This window comes from Rhipicephalus sanguineus, chromosome 5 (genome assembly GCF_013339695.2).
Source record: "Rhipicephalus sanguineus isolate Rsan-2018 chromosome 5, BIME_Rsan_1.4, whole genome shotgun sequence".
Lineage (NCBI taxonomy): Eukaryota > Metazoa > Arthropoda > Arachnida > Ixodida > Ixodidae > Rhipicephalus > Rhipicephalus sanguineus.
This window is the reverse complement of record NC_051180.1, coordinates 88421093-88438837: the sequence shown is the minus strand read 5'-3', so window position 1 is coordinate 88438837 and position 17745 is coordinate 88421093.

The following is a 17745-nucleotide window of genomic DNA, read 5'->3' as shown; positions in this document are numbered from 1 at the left end:
CTTAAAAAGGAAAAAAAACACAGACCCAGGTGACAGACCTCCGACAGACAGCGTAAGCTTGAAAAGCGACCTTCATAGCCCGTTTTAAACTCTCTTAGGATGCAGCGAGTGCAGCTTGCCATGAGCCCACTACGCCAAAAATCATCATTTTGCGAAGTACCCACAACGCGTCTATATGTGTGCACCAGTGGCGTAGCCAGGAATTTTGTTCGGGGGGGGGGGGGGGGGGCTCACGTTGCAGCGCAACCTCCTCATCGAATGTTTCGAACGACTAAGTATATGAATAGCACGTATTACCAGTGACAATTTGTATCATATGCTGCAAATCACTTCTTGAATGCTGCGCACTGTCAAGAACAAGTAAGAAAACAAGTAAGAAATTATTGCAGGAGGGAAATACACAGGGTTACACGTGCGCGTAGAGATAGACAACTGGGCAAAGAAAATTAACACAACAGAAATAGAAAAAAAATAAGTTCACGCCGTAACACATTCGCCAGTAATGTTCTGAAAAATGCTTCGGTAATACAATCCGCAATTTGCTGCCGTAGCCGATTCTACTGGGTTATCGAGTGTGGGGAAAGTGAGCTCGAAAAGACGTTCGTTCCACAAATAATTTCCCTTAATTTTAACGATGGTCACTTATATGAGATATGCAATGAGGCGTTAAAGGTAAGCTTTCTTATTTCCCTATTTATCTTGCCCATGCTGGGGAAAAAAATTGAAACGCATTCCTAACCTCGTGTTCTTTCTGCGTGTGCTTAAAGGGACACTAAAGGCAAATAACAATTTATGTCAGAGTGAAAGCCCAATGTATGACAACTTCTAAAACGGCAATATTATCAACAGCAGTGCCCTACTTACCGAGAAATTAAGCTAAATGTATCACATGATGAGCGCCACAAGTGGGACATTTTCGAAGTGATCCCGATGACGTATGGAAGTCGGCCTACAATAAATCACTAGTAATCAAACTAGCAGCAGTAAAAAAAGAACATTCCGAGCATCAAAAGACGTAATAAAATGCTGTTTGTTCGTTTCCGCTAGATTCATGGAAAACAAAACCTCCGTGGCGTTGCCATGGGGAACGGCGCGCGTGGTTCAAAGGTTCCGTTTTCGCCGAACTGCGCCTCGCCCGTCTCATTGGTAGTTTCGGGATCGCGTACTGCCGTGCGTGTTTTGCGCGCTCGTGAAAGTCGCTCTGACAGAAAGTTCGACAAAATGCCGCATGCGTGTGAAATTGCCGGATGCCCGAATGGTGCACAACGCCAGTGCTGCAGCAAGGAAACCGGTGTGTCTTTTCACTGGGTGCCGCGGAATGAACCCTTACGCTCGAAGTGGCTTAGTGTCATGCCATTGCGCCAGTGAGCTAAACAGTCAAAACCTCTGCGTGTGTGCTCGCTGCACTTTCGTACTGAGGATTACGAGACCAACCGCAACTTGGTGAAGGCTTTGAATGTGCCCATCCGAGCAAGTCTTTGCCGCAGCGCCGTTGTTGCTACTGTGGGTCCCGCTACTTCCGCTCGGCTGCTACTAGTGTCGGCGGCCGCGCAGTAAAAGCGGGCAACGTTGGGCATGGCAGCAGTGACGTATGAAAGTCGTATTTTCAGGCGGGAGATTTGAAGCGCGCTAACGCGATGCGGACCACTAAAAACGTGATTTTATTTCAAAATAAGCACTTCCTTGGCACAAAAGCAGCACTACGAGGTTTCTGGACCGCTATTTCAACAATCAACGTCGACTTAATATTTGCCTTTAGTGTCCCTTTAAAAGGGCCCTGCAACAACTTTTCAGCATGGTCAGAACACGCGAGCGAGACGTTATAGCTCCTCCGTTTCCTTCCCAGGCCCGCTGGAAACCCAGCACGCGGCCTGTAACTTACGATTAATTCTCAGTCAGCTAGAATTTGTCCCCTATTCTATCGACAAATGATGCCATAAACCGAAATGACTGCGCCATGAATCCGTAATACACTCGGAGGTCGGTGGCTGATGCGTAGGCTGCACAGTTACTGCGACCGCCGCAAAAGGCCTCCATGTGCCCGCGCGCGCGCTCGCGATCACACTGAAAGCAAGTCGCACGTTCACAGAAAAAAAGAGAGAGAAATTGCCCAGGGCCATGATGCGCGATACGACACGCACCTTCTAGCCCCTTTGTTTTCGTTCGCTTCGAGTTTTAAAGACGATGGTCTTCCTTGGGGAACTTAAACATTTTTGGTCTGTCATTCTGTCTGTCCGTCACACAATTCGGCAGTGCAGCTGAAGTTTAACCACTTACTCAACGCCCAGCCATCTTCCAACACCTTCCATTAGCGCTCATGCATGAAAATCGAAGAGGCTCACGTGCTCTAAGGAATAGGGGTTATAGTACAAAAATATAATGTGCTTACCTTTGCTGGCTTCGTTGTCATGGCTTGGACGCTTTGGCGCAGGTGAAAAAAAGGACGATATTCTTTTCTGCGACATGACCGCACAACTGAAGCGCCAAATCTCTTCGCGTCGGTGCTGTTGCGACTCGGGTAGCGTAGCCGTTGGGACCACGAGTGGGTGCTCGACCACGTCGGCTGGTGCGACTCCCTAAGAGTCGGACCTGCACGGCCTTAAATTGGGTAGCAGTCTGTAGGACCGCCGTCAGAACTGGGCGCACGATTGTTGTTGTTTTCTTGTTTACTTTGAGCGGAAAACTTGGGAGGCCACGGCGGTCGGGGTGCTGCGTTCATTCCGGCGCGCAGCGCGACTTGGGCGGCTTTTGGTCAAAGCAGATGCGACCGGATGGCCCCTGACCGCAGGCTTCGAAGTGCCTGCGCGTCGCCCCGCAAAGTGCTTGGGCTCCGGAGATGAGGGAGCCCATCTGGTTTCTTGTCGCACCCAGGACAAAGGAGCCCGCTTCCACGCGGGCGGTGGCTGGAAGAGTTGGAAACGCCGTCGTAATGACCTCCCTAATTGCCCAGCGATGCCTTCCGGCTGCGCATGAATGGGCCGCTTCCAGGCCCCGGCGCGGCGGTGGCGAGGTGTCGCATCGGTTCGGCCCCACCGTTTGCTGTTCGCGCGCTTCGCGGTCGCCACCCAAGGAGGTACAAGATATTGTGGCCTGCTTTTTCGGCACCGCGCGGTCGCCGGAGGCATTCGTCATGTGTTTCGTGCATCAGGCGGCTCAGACGGCGGCTAGGCCCTTGACGCTAGAATGCGTGAACGGCGAGGAGCGGGCACACGTCGCGGGGTTACGTGCGCCCAGTCGGCACCTTTGATAATTGTTTGTGCACTGACATTCCTTCGGCGCGGTAACCATTTCCGCACTTTGCTTTACAGTCTGGTTCGGCAGAATCGCTGGAGTGGGAGTTGGGGTAACGAGCCCGTAAGTGGTGCCACGTGTAACGTTTTGCGCGGAGGCGGGAGCAGCGAAGTGGCTCGAGGGTGGTCGGAGGGTGGTGTCCTTTCAGCAATGGGTTGGACATGGCACCAGGGTTGTTTTCTTAAGGACGTTTTTCTTTTCTTTTCTTATCACTGCATGCGTACATTTGACAGCGAGTCTACTGAAAGAAATAAGTTTTATATGCACATAGAAAAATAAAACATATCATTTTATGTCACTTTTGTATATAGTTGTCGCATTAACAGCGAAAGCAGTGAGGCACGCAATGCTAAATATTTTTTGGTGCGTTCTTTTCCGCGCGATTTTTTTGTAACCACGGAAAAAAACACGTGAAAAAAAGTACTCGCGCCTAGCGCTAAAAAATGTGAAAAATAATTCCTGAGAATTTACAGCTCATCTGAACTGGCGATAAAAATTGGCCGCGTATCTGCGTGCTTCGCTGCAAATGTCGTGTAAAGACGATAGAAGAGGCGCTGTGTGAGATATGGACGCCATCTGGCAATACGTCGGGAAACATGAGTGCTGTGTTGCGGGCTGGTAGTCCCGGCGCAGCAGCAGGCGGAGACCGGCGGTGACCAACGCGACCGGCGGGGACGCCAGCCAGCCCGAAAACGCGGTTTGGCGCGAAGCGCTGAAGCAGAGAAACGTCCGCACTCAACGAGCACTCTCCACACACTCTTTTATTTACACGTCGCCTGGGGGCCTGGGTAAAACAGGAACGCCAGAGCGGCGCCCACAACCGGCAGCCTGAAGGCCGCCCACAACGCTGCTTTTTCATTTTTTAAATATTTTTTTTCACCTTCTTGGCCTTCTCAAAACTAAAGTTTTTCAACACCAACCCATGGCATTCGTACAGTGCAATACAGAACCGAAACCGAAACACAACAATGAGCTCGTGCGAAGGGCACGGAGGAAGGCAAATTTCAGCGCAGTCGCATTTTCAGCTTTGTTGAAACAGCGCTCACTAGACGACGACGAAGTAAAAGAAGGCACACGACAGGCAGCGCCTGTCCTGTGCCTTCTTTTACTTCGTCGTCGTCTAGTGAGCGCTGTTTCAACAAAGATGAACGCATACCAACTCGCTCAAGCTTCCATTCTTATGCATTTTCAGCACAGCTTAAGAAAATAGGGTCCTTAAAATTACGTATGTATGCATTTTCTATTAAAGGAACACGCCACCTAATACTTACCTAGTAATGTTGCACCTCAGATATGCATGATATTTACTTTTTGATCGACAACGTTCACAAGTATGAACAGCCATACCAGTTCAAGACGGCTGGCCCTTGGGCAAGTGGTTCAACTTTGGCCGAGTGGCTGAATCGAGGGACGTGCCGACAAACAGAAAGACGGAAAGACAGACCAAAATTTCTGCGTTTAAGTTCCCCAAGAAAGACTATCGTCTTTAAAAGATCATTCGCATGGAGTCTGTGAGCGGACCGACTATTCGTCTGGCGAGGTGATCTGTGAAGACTAAAAAGTTCTGAACTAATACGGCGATCTGGGCGAGTTGGTGTACTAACATCTTCGGGAAAAATGTGCAGCGCGGCACGGACGAAGGACAAGCGCTCGTGTTGTGCGTTTCTTGTCCTTCGTCCGTGCCACGCTGCACATTTTTCCCGAAGAAGACTAAAAAGTTGCCTTGAAGTAACTGCATGGAGAGTAAATGTTAGATCCGGGGACGTTAGTCATTAAAAAATTAATGTAATGAAACCTGCGTCGCCTTGTAGAGCTTCTAGGATAGGAAGGACACAATGGCAGACGCCGGCTGCGTGAAAGTAAGGTAAAATAGCAATAATCGGACCACAGTCAATTTTCTTTATATTGTTCAAAAAAGAAAGAGTGATACCCTGTTTCACAATTTGCATGGTTGAAAACAAATCTCGCAGAAAAGCTACCATCCAGAACCTTTTAACTGTCCATGGTATTGTCGTGCTCAAAAAAAAAAACATTTTAGACGACATCCTGGTTGGTTTTCGGTGAAGGTGGTTATTTCGGACGGCGGTGTATAATAGAACGAAAAAAACTTCAAGGGGTGGCGGGGAGGCTGAAGCCCAATAAATCTCACCCCCCCCCCCCCCCCCCGGGCGACGCCCCTGGTCGGCGGTGAAAGACAGCACGAAGCAGCAGCAGACAGCAGTTTCACACCTTGTTGATGTTGTGCCTGATGATAATGGTGAATTATGGATGAACCCTTTGTAATGGGTTAGAAGGGTTTAAACGACGCACTCGTCACGCAGTTCACGTGATGTGACGTCTCGGAAGATTCCGCGCAATATTCCCGAAGTTTCAAGCGCTGGAGTTGCTCTGTAGCAGAATGTTTGACTGCCCCGCGGAGTGCCTGTGTTCGATTCCGGTTACAAATACGGTCATAACGGTGGTTCTCACAACAGTTGATGCCGTAAAATTCACTCTATAACTCTGCATATTTCGCAAGTCTGGTGAGCGATTTTTCACTGTGTTGTCGCGTTATGAATTCACCATGGACAGAGGCCTTGATCGCGCGATCACCCGGGCTGCACAAATGTTCTTAGGAAACAAGAACAACCGAATGGTGGCGACGTGTTGTAGACTCCAAAAGTGACTTTGTAACTGTCAAACTGCAACAACTGAACGCCGATTTTAGTTTAGCGATTTCATACAACGTGTTCCACGCTCTAGGAAAATCAATAAGCACTGTCACTAAATCACCCGCCACGGTGGTCTAGTGGTTATGGTGCTCGACTACTGACCCGAAGGTCGTGGGATTGAATCCCGGCCGCGGCGGCTGCAATTTCGATGGAGGCGAAAACGTTTGAGGCCCTTGTTCTCAGATATAGGTGCACGTTAAAGAACCCCAGGTGGTCGAAACTTCCGGAGCCCTCCACCGCTGCGTTCCTCATAATCATATCGTGGTTTTGAAACGTAAAATCCCAATTATTGTTATGATTAGTATCACGAAATCGGCATGGTCGCAATTATAAGGAGCTTCAGTTTGCAGCAAAACATGTACGTTACATCATATCTTGCGAAAATAGCGAATGCGATAATGAGGCAGAATTGAGGGAAAAACAAAAACGGCATCATGGTTCCTTGTCTTTGCAGGGAAAATTCATAAGATGGCGATGGCTGTAAGTCAGTGATTACAGAACGGGAAAACAGCCAATCGCATAGCAAATGTCATGACATGGGATGAGTATGCTCGAATGTTCACGAGTGCCCAGGCCGTCAACCGCAATCGTGGGCGTCCGGTGCAATTGCCAGGCTCAGGCGTCGACGGCCAGAGGCGAGTGTGCGCTGAGGGCATGACGTCACAGTGGGTGGAGTGTGGAGTTAGGCGTAGTGACGTTGCTCACTTCGGCGCGTTCGACCCGAGTCCAGAGGTAGCAGGGCTTTGTGCCGACGCAGGAGAACGTATTGGCCGTGCGCAGCAGGTAGTCGAAGAGGAGAAGCAGCGAGCCCACGATGGACACCACAACCACTCCCATGACTGTAGCCGGCAAAAAGAAAAGGAAGAAAACACGAACATTCAACTCAAACATTATAATTAATAATAATCGTGGGGTTTTATGTCCCAAAACCACGACATGACTATGAGCGACACCATAGTGGAGAGCTCCGGAAGTTTCGACCACCTGGGGTTCTTCAACGTTCCCCTAAAGCCTCCATGGAAAATGCGGCCACTGCGGCAGGGATTCGATCTCGCGACCTTCGGGTCAGCAGTCGAGCACCATAACCACTAGACCATCGTGCGGATAATAACCGACGTAATTCAGATAACAGTAGGATAGTGGAAGGTCAAGCATTATAGACTTGTATTTCATGGCAGAAATGTCGCCTTTAAGTCGCCCGTCTGTCTCCACTTTGGCTTCGTTTCATAATTCTACAAGCGACTTCCAGGTCACACGGAACTTCCGTTACGCCACTTCAGGTTTGTCATGCGGCTTCCGGTACACGCTATTTAAGGCTTCATTTCATTACCGGTGTAGTATTCTGTGCATTTACTAGTTCCGCCATATCGTCAACTTTTGTAATGACGAAATTTTAAGCCAAGCAGGGAGGCCGTTGTAGCCCTCTGGGTCACCCAGAGATTACAAAATAGCGTATTTGACCGCACGGCGGAATTTGACAGTGTCGGGAATAGTTCTCTACTTATCAGTGTCCACTTGTCTTGCGCACCTGTAGTCGACAACTTCTGGAATGGTTTACACGCTTCTGGTCTGTACTGAAATTTCCGGTGCAATTCACTCACCCTACGGCATTCACCTAAACGACTTGCGGTCTACACCACTTCCACTTAAAGTACACATAAGGCACGCCTTTACTCCAGACAAAATAAATTTGCTGAGACATTATCACCGTCCTCATAGTCCTCTAGAGAAAATGTGTGTAAGAGACCCATGGAGACTATCTTTAAATAGTCCGCTAGAGAAAATGGGTGTAAGAGACCCATGGAGACAATCTTCAAATAGTACGTTAGAGAAAATGGGTCTAAGAGACCCAAGGAGGCTATCTTCAAATCGAGCACAGAGGCGCGTAGACTGATGCCCTATTAGCGGGTTCCACCTTGCGAATCTAAGAAGGTTAAACGGTGTTTTAGGGCGTACCGAAGACGCCTCAGCGTTTCTCCTGAGAAGGGGGCTGGACATATTTGGTCTGTATTCCTTGAATGTGCTAGCTTAAAAGGTTCAACAGGTCCCGTTGTAAACTTTTGTAATACTGCGTAAGTTGCAAGGCGTCGTCTGAGGAAAGTCTTAGCGAAATTATTTTGGAATAGTTTCGTTAAAGCGCGGTCCAGCTCGGGCAGGTCAGTCACTCTGAATCGTGCATGTGTGTGTGTGTGTTTGCTTGGAAGAATGTAGTACTAAGTGGAGAAAAATGAGTAGATCCTTGCAAATTTTCGCGGGAGGAACGCCATAGTTCGATGCCACCATCGTACATGTAACATTTTTGCTACTGCAGAGCAAGGCGATTCATGAACCTATGAACACAGCAAGGTGCGAAAACAGAATGCCTTCGCATAATTAGTCTCAATAAATATTTGGCTAGTTATAAAAACGCTATTCACTAAGCAACTGACCCAGTGTGGTATAGATTTCGTACTTACAGACTGCTTGCGACGGCGTCGGATCCTGAGCGCCTCCAACTTCAGGTTTCATCTTCTTCCTGAGTTTCGTCTTCTTCTTTTCTTAACACATGCAGGTTCACAAGCACGAGGTGAGGTGTATAGCGAAGACTGTGAGGATGCTGGATGACATGGAATGACGCATGCTGATGTAATTTTGACAGCCGCGTGTCATTGCCCGCTCGACAATGTCTGCGATCAATAAGCTGTATACAAATACTCCTTGCATGTAATGCGGGTACGACGTAGATTAGTGGGATTCCTTCAAAGCGAAGTCGCAAAAGCTAAATCGAGCGTTAGTGATTCGCTCAGATTTGCTGCGCAGAAGATTGACTGCAACCGCGTTGTCTACTTGTATGATTGATGTACACTTGCCGAAGGACGCAACTCTTAATAGAGGTGGCACTCAAACCGAGTGGGATGTAACACGGCACAAGCGCGATTGTGCAACAGCTGCGAATGAATCGAGGTTTGATCACGCGATGCCAAGGCTGAGGGGTGACGCAATGGGCATGTTCGTTGCCCAGTAATGTTCTCTGCAGAAAATAATAGAACCAGCTTGAGTAGATAGGAAGGTAGTGGTGCTGGTGAGGTCACAGGCGGCCAATGTAAGTCTGAATGTTTCACAGGTACGCGCTGCTTATTGCACCTTTAATTGCTGCTTGCAGTCGGTGTGACTTGCGATACAAGTGAGACAGAAAAGTGTGTATTTTAACAGCGGAGCTGTTTAAACTTTGCAAAACCCCGTCAGGCGTTAACAGAAAACTATCATCATCATGAACGGCCCGTACCTTCAATGTTTTAACAGACATGGCATCTCGAGTCGCCTAGCAACACGTCGGAGGACTGAAAGTAGGAGCAGACGAGAAGAGAAGTGGAGAGGAGGAGGAGGAGGAGAAGAAGAAATGATTAAATCAAAATAAAATTTCTTGTTGAGACGGCATTCGAACCCGCGTACACACGGTCCGAAGGCGGGCGTCATAGCCACTCGGCTATCCAGGCACGCTAGCAGAACAAGCATTTATGGGAAACATGCGATTACGTTGCTATGGGCAAGAGAACGAGAAAAAGATAGAGGGAAAGAAATTGAGAGAGAGGGAAAGAGATGGAAAGAAACAGAAAGAGAGAGAAAGAAAGCATAGCATAGCCGTGTGTACTAGGCTATAGTATTGCAAGGGGGTGGGAAAGAGAAGTGACGGGGAGGAGGAGGGAATGGTGGAGGGGAAGGCCACGAGTTCCGCTGTTATCACTATTGCGTAGCTGCCCCATTGTTCTTCTTTATTTTTGTTTTCGTCATCGGAAGCTCAACTAGAATCTCATTGAAGCTAAATCATTGTGTTTTTGTAGCGTTAGCTACACTTGCCTAGCCGCAGCCGATTTCGCGTGGTTCCTCATGAGCCGTGCTGCGCATGCGCGAGGATCAGAGCGGAGCCGGCATCTCACGCGCTCTCCGCCACCGCCGCGCGCGGCTCGCCGCTGCTGGTGGCGGAGAGCGGGAGGAGTGGCGTCGTAGCCGGGCAGACAGACTGGCGCCGGCGTGCGCGACTCGCCGCTGCTGCTCTGCGCATTCGAGAGGCGTGACGTCGTAGCCATGGCGCGCGCAGCTATTCGCCTTCGCTGTGCAGTCGCCGTCTGACAATGCGCTGGTGCCGCTTGATAGCGCCTCTGACTGGCGTTTGCAGGTGGGTAACGCCATGGAGAAGGAGAACGCAAATGCTGCTCAACGGCGCAGAAGAGCCGAGAAGCTTATGTCATCGGATCCCGAAGTAGTTGCCTGGCAATTAGCGGTTCAGCGTACGAAGAATGAAGAAGCAACCTGAAGTTGAGCAAAAGTAAATATGCATGTGCCACATAATACGTATACCGTGTGTGTGTCATTGGAGCAGCAGCAAGCATGACAATCAAGCTAACCCTAGACAATCTGGAAAGCTCAGAATAATCAGCTGAACCTTTGCTAACGCTACGTATATCCTGGCGTATTACTCTTAAGTTGGCCAGACCTAACTATCATACTTTTGATTAGTGTATGCGGGTCACTTTGTAACTAGCCGCTGCATAGGCGTGTTTATGAGGACAATGTACGATAACAAGCAAGGCGCAAGTACTCAAGTGCGATGAGTTGGGGTTGACAGAGTTAAATGTCATTTAATACCTGCGTTTCAAGTCTGGAGCTTTTCTTGACCGACAGGCAGTCATTAAGGTTTTAGTCAACACCCTACAACAGCACTTCCTCCGCATTTTTCCGTAAAATACAGGAAAAAAAAATCGTAAAAGAACTTTGTTGTAAATTTTTCAAAGCATCGTTATTAAACGAAAAAAAAAAGAAAGAAAAGCCAACGTTGGTAACTACGCAATTTCACGCCCGACGTTCGGGTCGCTTAATTACGACGTCTTCTTCGGTATATGTCATCTTGCTTCAAGGATTTTATAGCCGTAAGCAGCCATCACTTCCTCGATCTCCACATCGCTACCTATTCTGTGTGCCTGTAAAGCCATCTTCATTAGATTTACCAGCTCATACAAATGGACGCGTTCGCCTCGCCCCGCGTTTACACATGCGAGATTTAAGTCACGATGACGACGAAGGCGAGGTCTGTAGCGCGTATTCGGCGCCACGTGTTCGTAATATGATGAGAAGACGGAGAAGAAGAAAATGTCTGATATAGACAGAGAAGCGCCCGAGAATCGGATGACTTTTGCGGAGCGAATATGTAAGTACATAGCTCTCTTGAGTTACGCTCGCGGCACTCGTGAAGAAAAGGCGAACAGAAGCTTTTCGTTTCGTAGCTGATTGGGTTCATCTCATTCTTACTTCTACACCGATGTCGGTGCTCTCTCTTGGATGCCTATTCCGCGACTGAAACAAAGCGGTGGATCAGTTTCTCACTTCGATCACAAAGATTGATCTTTACATTAGGCAAGGTGGCATTGCGAAAAGCCGTTTTCTCGAATTGTGCCTTCTAATAATAATATCTGGGGTTTAACGTCCCAAAACCACGATATGATTATGAGAGACGCCGTAGTGGAGGGCTCCGGGAATTTAGACCACCTGGGGTTCTTTTACGTGCACCTAAATCTAAGTACACGGGCCTCAAACATTTTCGCCTCCATCGAAAATGCAGCCGCCGCGGCCGGGATTCGATCCCGCGACCTTCGGGTCAGCAGCCGAGCGCCATAACCACTAGACCACCGTGGCGGGGCGTGCCTTCTATCTATCTATCTATCTATCTATCTATCTATCTATCTATCTATCTATCTATCTATCTATCTATCTATCTATCTATCTATCTATCTATCTATCTATCTATCTATCTATCTATCTATCTATCTATCTATCTATCTATCTATCTATCTATCTATCTATCTATCTATCTATCTATCTATCTATCTATCTATCTATCTATCTATCTATCTATCTATCTATCTATTCCATTGGTCCATGTAACTCCCAAAGGGCGTCTCCTGTAGCATCCACTGGCAGCGTTCTTTATCTTCTTTATTTTTCTTTATTTCGGCTCGGAGCGACTAAATCAGCAAGAATAACCATATGTATGCACCCGAAGCTAATCGCAAACGCAAGCTTCGTCTCCTATACGCTTTTCCCAGAGGCTCGTGACAGCCCTTGTCGTTAACTCGGTAGCCAGCATCGTGGCTTATCGGAAATAACAACGTGTTGTGAACGTGTTACGTCCATTTGAGCTTGCTTGCTATCTCCTATAAGCCGGAATGCTTGTGACCGATTTACTCATAGCAGGGCTGTGTTGTGGCTGTGGGGACAGCCTAGCAGACAAAACTCGCTTTTCGGGTTGGTCATCGGCACATGCGCTTAACACTGCTGATTTGGTTGCTTCGAGTCATTATGAGGCGTTAAAGGGGTTCTAAACCAATCCAAGTTCAAAGACGAGAGTTATTTCTTTATTACCTTCACGACCCTTTCTACAGGTACTATCTCCTCCTCGCCACTAACTTCTTCTGGAAACACGTGGACAATGTCAGCATTGAGCGTGGAGCCTATTAGGATTTCGTGCTTTTCGGCTATACGCTGTTGTCTGCGCTTGCAAAGTAGAAAGAAAACACAAAACGAAATGAAATCAGTTGATCGCTCACGAAAGTCATGCGAGACTAGGCAGAACGAGCGTGCGACTGCATGGCAACACATGGTAGCAAACAATTCACAACGGATATCTCTCATATATAGACCAATCGAGAGCATGTTTCCTCACGACATCGTGTGATCGTCACGAATTGTGCCGGAAAGTCGAGAAACGTAAGGAGAGGATAACGCGCTCGTTCTTCGTATTTTCAGAGGCTGTTCGGGGGCCCTTTAACCGACGCTCGCGAGTTGCTGTTAAATAATTGGCTCGCTTTACTGTTCACATTGCTTTTCCCGCGCCGATGTCACTCGTCTCGGAACGTATCGTTTTGCTCGACAGGTATCGGCGTCACGCTGACGGCCATTGTGGGCTCGCTGTTGCTGCTCGTCGACTACCTGTATCGAGCCAGCGTTGCGCGCTTCCCAGACGGCCCCAAGCCTCTGCACGCCTTGGACACCAGCGTGACGAGCGCCGACGCGAACGCCACCTCTTCTACCTTGTGACTCAGCGGATGTGTGCGCTTTGACCGCAGGGCGTGCAATGCGTCGAACAATGCATTTCGTGAACGTGATCGACCGGGCCCCGCTTTGCCGTTGAAGAAACGACGCGTCACATTTAACGATGAAGTTTTCTGATAGTTTCAATATTCCTGTTGTATGCGTAATGAACGGTTTGTTCTACCGAGTATCATAAAGAAACGCACCAAATCGTGTATTCCGGAGTCGTGCATTCTGAATCATGTATTGGCGAAAAATACTATTGTTCGTGAGCCATTAACATATGCTTTGGAGTAACTGCCCGCTACCTAGATGCAGAGTTGCGCGATGTTTAGTTTACCGTCCAGTGATCAGCTAAGTTGTAGGCTAGTATCTCCGAATTACAAATATGCCTTGTTTGCGTCTCTAAAACATTGTATTGTCTTAATTCGCTTGAGAAGAGCTTTATAGGAAGTATAGCCTCCTGGCGTTGTTTGAAACTTCAATTAGCAGCAGGCCTGACGATTTTCCACCCATCATAGGTCAGATGAGACCGACAAGACATCACGTACATACAAGCAAAAAGACGCGAGTCAAGTGTAGCGCTTTGGGTAATGAACTTCTCACAAAAACAAGCAACACAAAAGGCAAAGATAAGCCAGCCGTCAAAATTTCATCTAACGGTCAAGTGTCTTGGCATGCTGTACATGAATTTCGACACACAAAAGCGCAGTTGCTGATTCACGTACGTTTTATGCGGTGCACCACGATTCGCATCATGCGCGGAATATGATTAAGCAAGGCACTTTTGATGTTATTCATCATAATAATCATCATTATCATAGCTATAATCATACTCAATACAATGCTATACGCCAGTGATCTTCAACCAACTCGAACTTGCACCAGCTTAGACCATCTTATGTCGGAAAATTTCCTAATTTAGTAACACCACCTAGTTTCGTATATGTCGCCCTTGACACTGCTTACCTTCATTCTCTTGGCTCTTAATTCCGTAATACACCACTGGTTATGCTTTCAACGCAATAAAGGGCCATCGGAGCTTCATATTGGTCTCTTAAGCCTCATCAAAAACATCACCTTAAGATACAAGAATATAATCTAAGTTCAGTAAGGGACATGAGCTGAATGGCCGCACTAACGGTACGAGCGCTGTGTTATGAGGGAACAGGCAGAATATTTTATATTTATACGGTTTCGCAAAAATGTAGCAAAATTTTCAGTTGATGAACTCATTTTTTAGTAAGAGCTTTAGGAGCCTTTCTGTGAGTGTCTCATATAGACAATAACACAGGGATGCTTGATCAGCAGTTATAATATACAATTGTTTCACGGCGATTTTATTGTTAAATATTTCTGGTATTTAGCGTTATCTTTCATTCCTTAGATTCCTCTTAAAACGTTTATGTTTTTCTATAGACAGTATTAAATAGGTTCCAATTCCATTTGTGCCTCGAACAATCCCACATAGTGGGCATGGACGATTAGAGGCAAAACAAAACAAAATGCAACACAGTGGGTCCCTTCCCCTCAATGTTTGTATTGTACGCAAGCAGAAACCATAGAGCATTTTTTTTTATCAGAATGTCGTAGGCATCAAAATCTAAGGCAAAGATTTCTTGAACCACCTTTCCGAAAACTGGGGCTTGAGCTTTCCGTAATGGTATTACTGTTCCTGTAGGTGTCGGCACTGGGTCACTGCAAGCAGAGACATTTATGATCTTAATCAAAGAGACTGTCATGCTGATACTTCAAGTACATACTTATCATTTTATTTCTTCATTTATTTTATTTCATTTATCTTCACTTATTTATTTAATTCTTTTATTTAGCTCTCTGTTTTTTTTTCTTTAGCGTTTAATACAGAAACCGTAAACACAATTAATATTTTCGCTTGCCTACAAATGATCTTTTTCGGATTGTCTTCTTTTTTTCACAAACCCTACTGCCTCACGATTCATGGCCGATCCCCCGAAGTGGGTTGAGCGATTCCTCTAGGAACCAACCAACAAACCAATGAGTCCCCGACGCAGAGCACGGAAAACTGATTCCTTCACGCTCCTGCAAAAGGCATGTAAGTAATTGTATAGACTAACCACTAAACGTTGAGCAAGCTGGCGGGTAGTCATGGGTATGGAAAGGCAGCCATGTGAACCCAGGCGCAAGGAGGAACGAAAACGACTACTGGATGTTTGCGTTGTCATTTTCTTTCTACCCGCACCTGGTTTTTCAGGCCAGCGTTCCCATTTTTACTGATTCGTAGCCTAAGTTTGTTTTCAAGTCGCACTCTAGTCTTGTTTGGTTGAAACACTGGGTCTAGTCTAGAACAAGCGCACGTGGGCGGTACCATTTATTGTACACTACTGTTCTTATAGGCTGCAACTGAAAAAAATCAAAGATCGCGGTATATGTAGTATTTGAACTTTTGCTCCATAGCGCATACTCTTTCGTGAAATGCGAATGGGGCCGTCTATTTAAATGAGCTTTTGTGGTATACCACAAGTCACAAAGACGCGGGCATCGAATAGAACTTTCGCACTCACTTTCTAGAGGTCTGGACTCTGTGAAGTCTCAGTAGGGTACCGAGCCGAATAACATATATATTGAAGGCGTGAACGTTTTGCGCATACATATGCACGTCCTGCGAAAGGGCTTTTGACCATCTAAAAAGTTTCTCTGTTCTTTGAGTAGTCTCTTCGTATATTTGTTATACAAGAACAGTGCAGAAAACTTTGTTAATTCATATAAGAAAAATACATGATAAGATTGCGAGAAGGTGAAAACGAAATGAAAAGCATAACACCTCTCGAAACTTGCCGCGACTTGCTCGGTAAGCCCTATTTATGCCAGCGCGAATGGAAGTCACGTTATATATTATGTCAGTGTATTTGGATCAGTTACGGTAGGTACTGGGTTCGATTACCAGTGCCGCCGGACAGTCATCGGCTTTTCTAAGGGGGCCAATTGTACGCTTGTTAGCGTGCATACTCAGATCGAAAAGGTGACCTTTGCATATTGCAATCGATCCGTACAAGAGACGTGCAGCCTCTTTACTGCGGGTTATCGTTATGATTAATGGCGGAAGCACACGTTTGTCTTTGTTTTTATCGCTGAAGCTACCATGTAGTACTTGTCATTCGTCGAGTGTACTGCTGCCGTGGTACCCGTGACATTTTCTTTGTCTCTTTCTTGTCGAGTGTACTGCTGTTGTGATACGCGTGACATTTTCTTTATCTCTTTATCGTCGAGTGTACTGCTGCCGTGGTACCCGTGACATTTTCTTTATCTCTTTATCGTCGAGTGTGCTGCTGTCGTGGTACCCGTGACATTTTTTTATCTCTTTCTCGTTGAGTGCACTGCTGTTGTGATACGCGTGACATTTTCTTTATCTCTTTATCGTCGAGTGTGCTGCTGTCGTGGTACCCGTGACATTTTTTTATCTCTTTCTCGTCGAGTGTGCTGCTTTTGTGGTACCCGTGACATTTTTTTTATCTCTTTCTCGTCGAGTGTACTGCTGTTGTGATGCGCGTGACATTTTCTTTATCTCTTTATCGTCGAGTGTACTGCTGCCGTGGTACCCGTGACATTTTCTTTGTCTCTTTCTCGTCGAGTGTACTGCTGTTGTGGTGGCCGTAACATTTTTATCTCTTTCTCGTAGAGTGTGCTGCTTTTGTGGTCCCCGTGACATTTTCTTATCTCTTTCTCGTCGAGTGTACTGCTGTTGTGATACGCGTGACATTTTCTTTATCTCTTTATCGTCGAGTGTGCTGCTGTCGTGGTACCCGTGACATTTTTTTATCTCTTTCTCGTCGAGTGTGCTGCTTTTGTGGTACCCGTGACATTTTTTTATCTCTTTCTCGTCGAGTGTACTGCTGTTGTGATACGCGTGACATTTTCTTTATCTCTTTATCGTCGAGTGTACTGCTGCCGTGGTACCCGTGACATTTTCTTTGTCTCTTTCTCGTCGAGTGTACTGCTGTTGTGGTGGCCGTAACATTTTTTATCTCTTTCTCGTCGAGTGTGCTGCTTTTGTGGTACACGTGACATTTTCTTTATCTCTTTCTCGTCGAGTGTACTGCTGTCGTGGCACCCGTGACATTTTTTTATCTCTTTCTTGTCGAGTGTACTGCTGTTGTGGTGCTCGTGACATTTTTTTATTTTTTCTCGTCGAGTGTGCTGCTGTTGTGGTACCCGTGACACTTTCTTTATCTCTTTTTCGTCGAGTGTACGGCTGTTGTGCTACCCTTGACATTTTTCTATCTCTATCGTCGAGTGTACTGCTGTCGTGGTACCCGTGACATATTTTTATCTCTTTCTCGTCGAATGTACCGCTGTTGTGGTATCCGTGACATACTTTTATCTCGTTCTCGTTAGGCATTACGCTCACCGTGGCGATCATCGTGGGGTCCTTGACGCTCGTGTTCAGTCTGCTCGTGCGGACGGGCATAGCTCCCAGACACGCCGGCCGACATGCACTGCGATCGACACCGGCCAAAGCGAGCCCGCCGAACAACGACACGTCAACGCTGAACTGTACTGACTGCCTTTCACAGAGAGGTGAAAAACAAACAAACGAAGGATTTGTCACGGGACGTACGAGAACATGACATAGTCCTGCTACTGGTGCGAACACGTGCGTAGTTCCTCGCAGTAAGAAAAGCGCCGTAAAAGCGCGAAC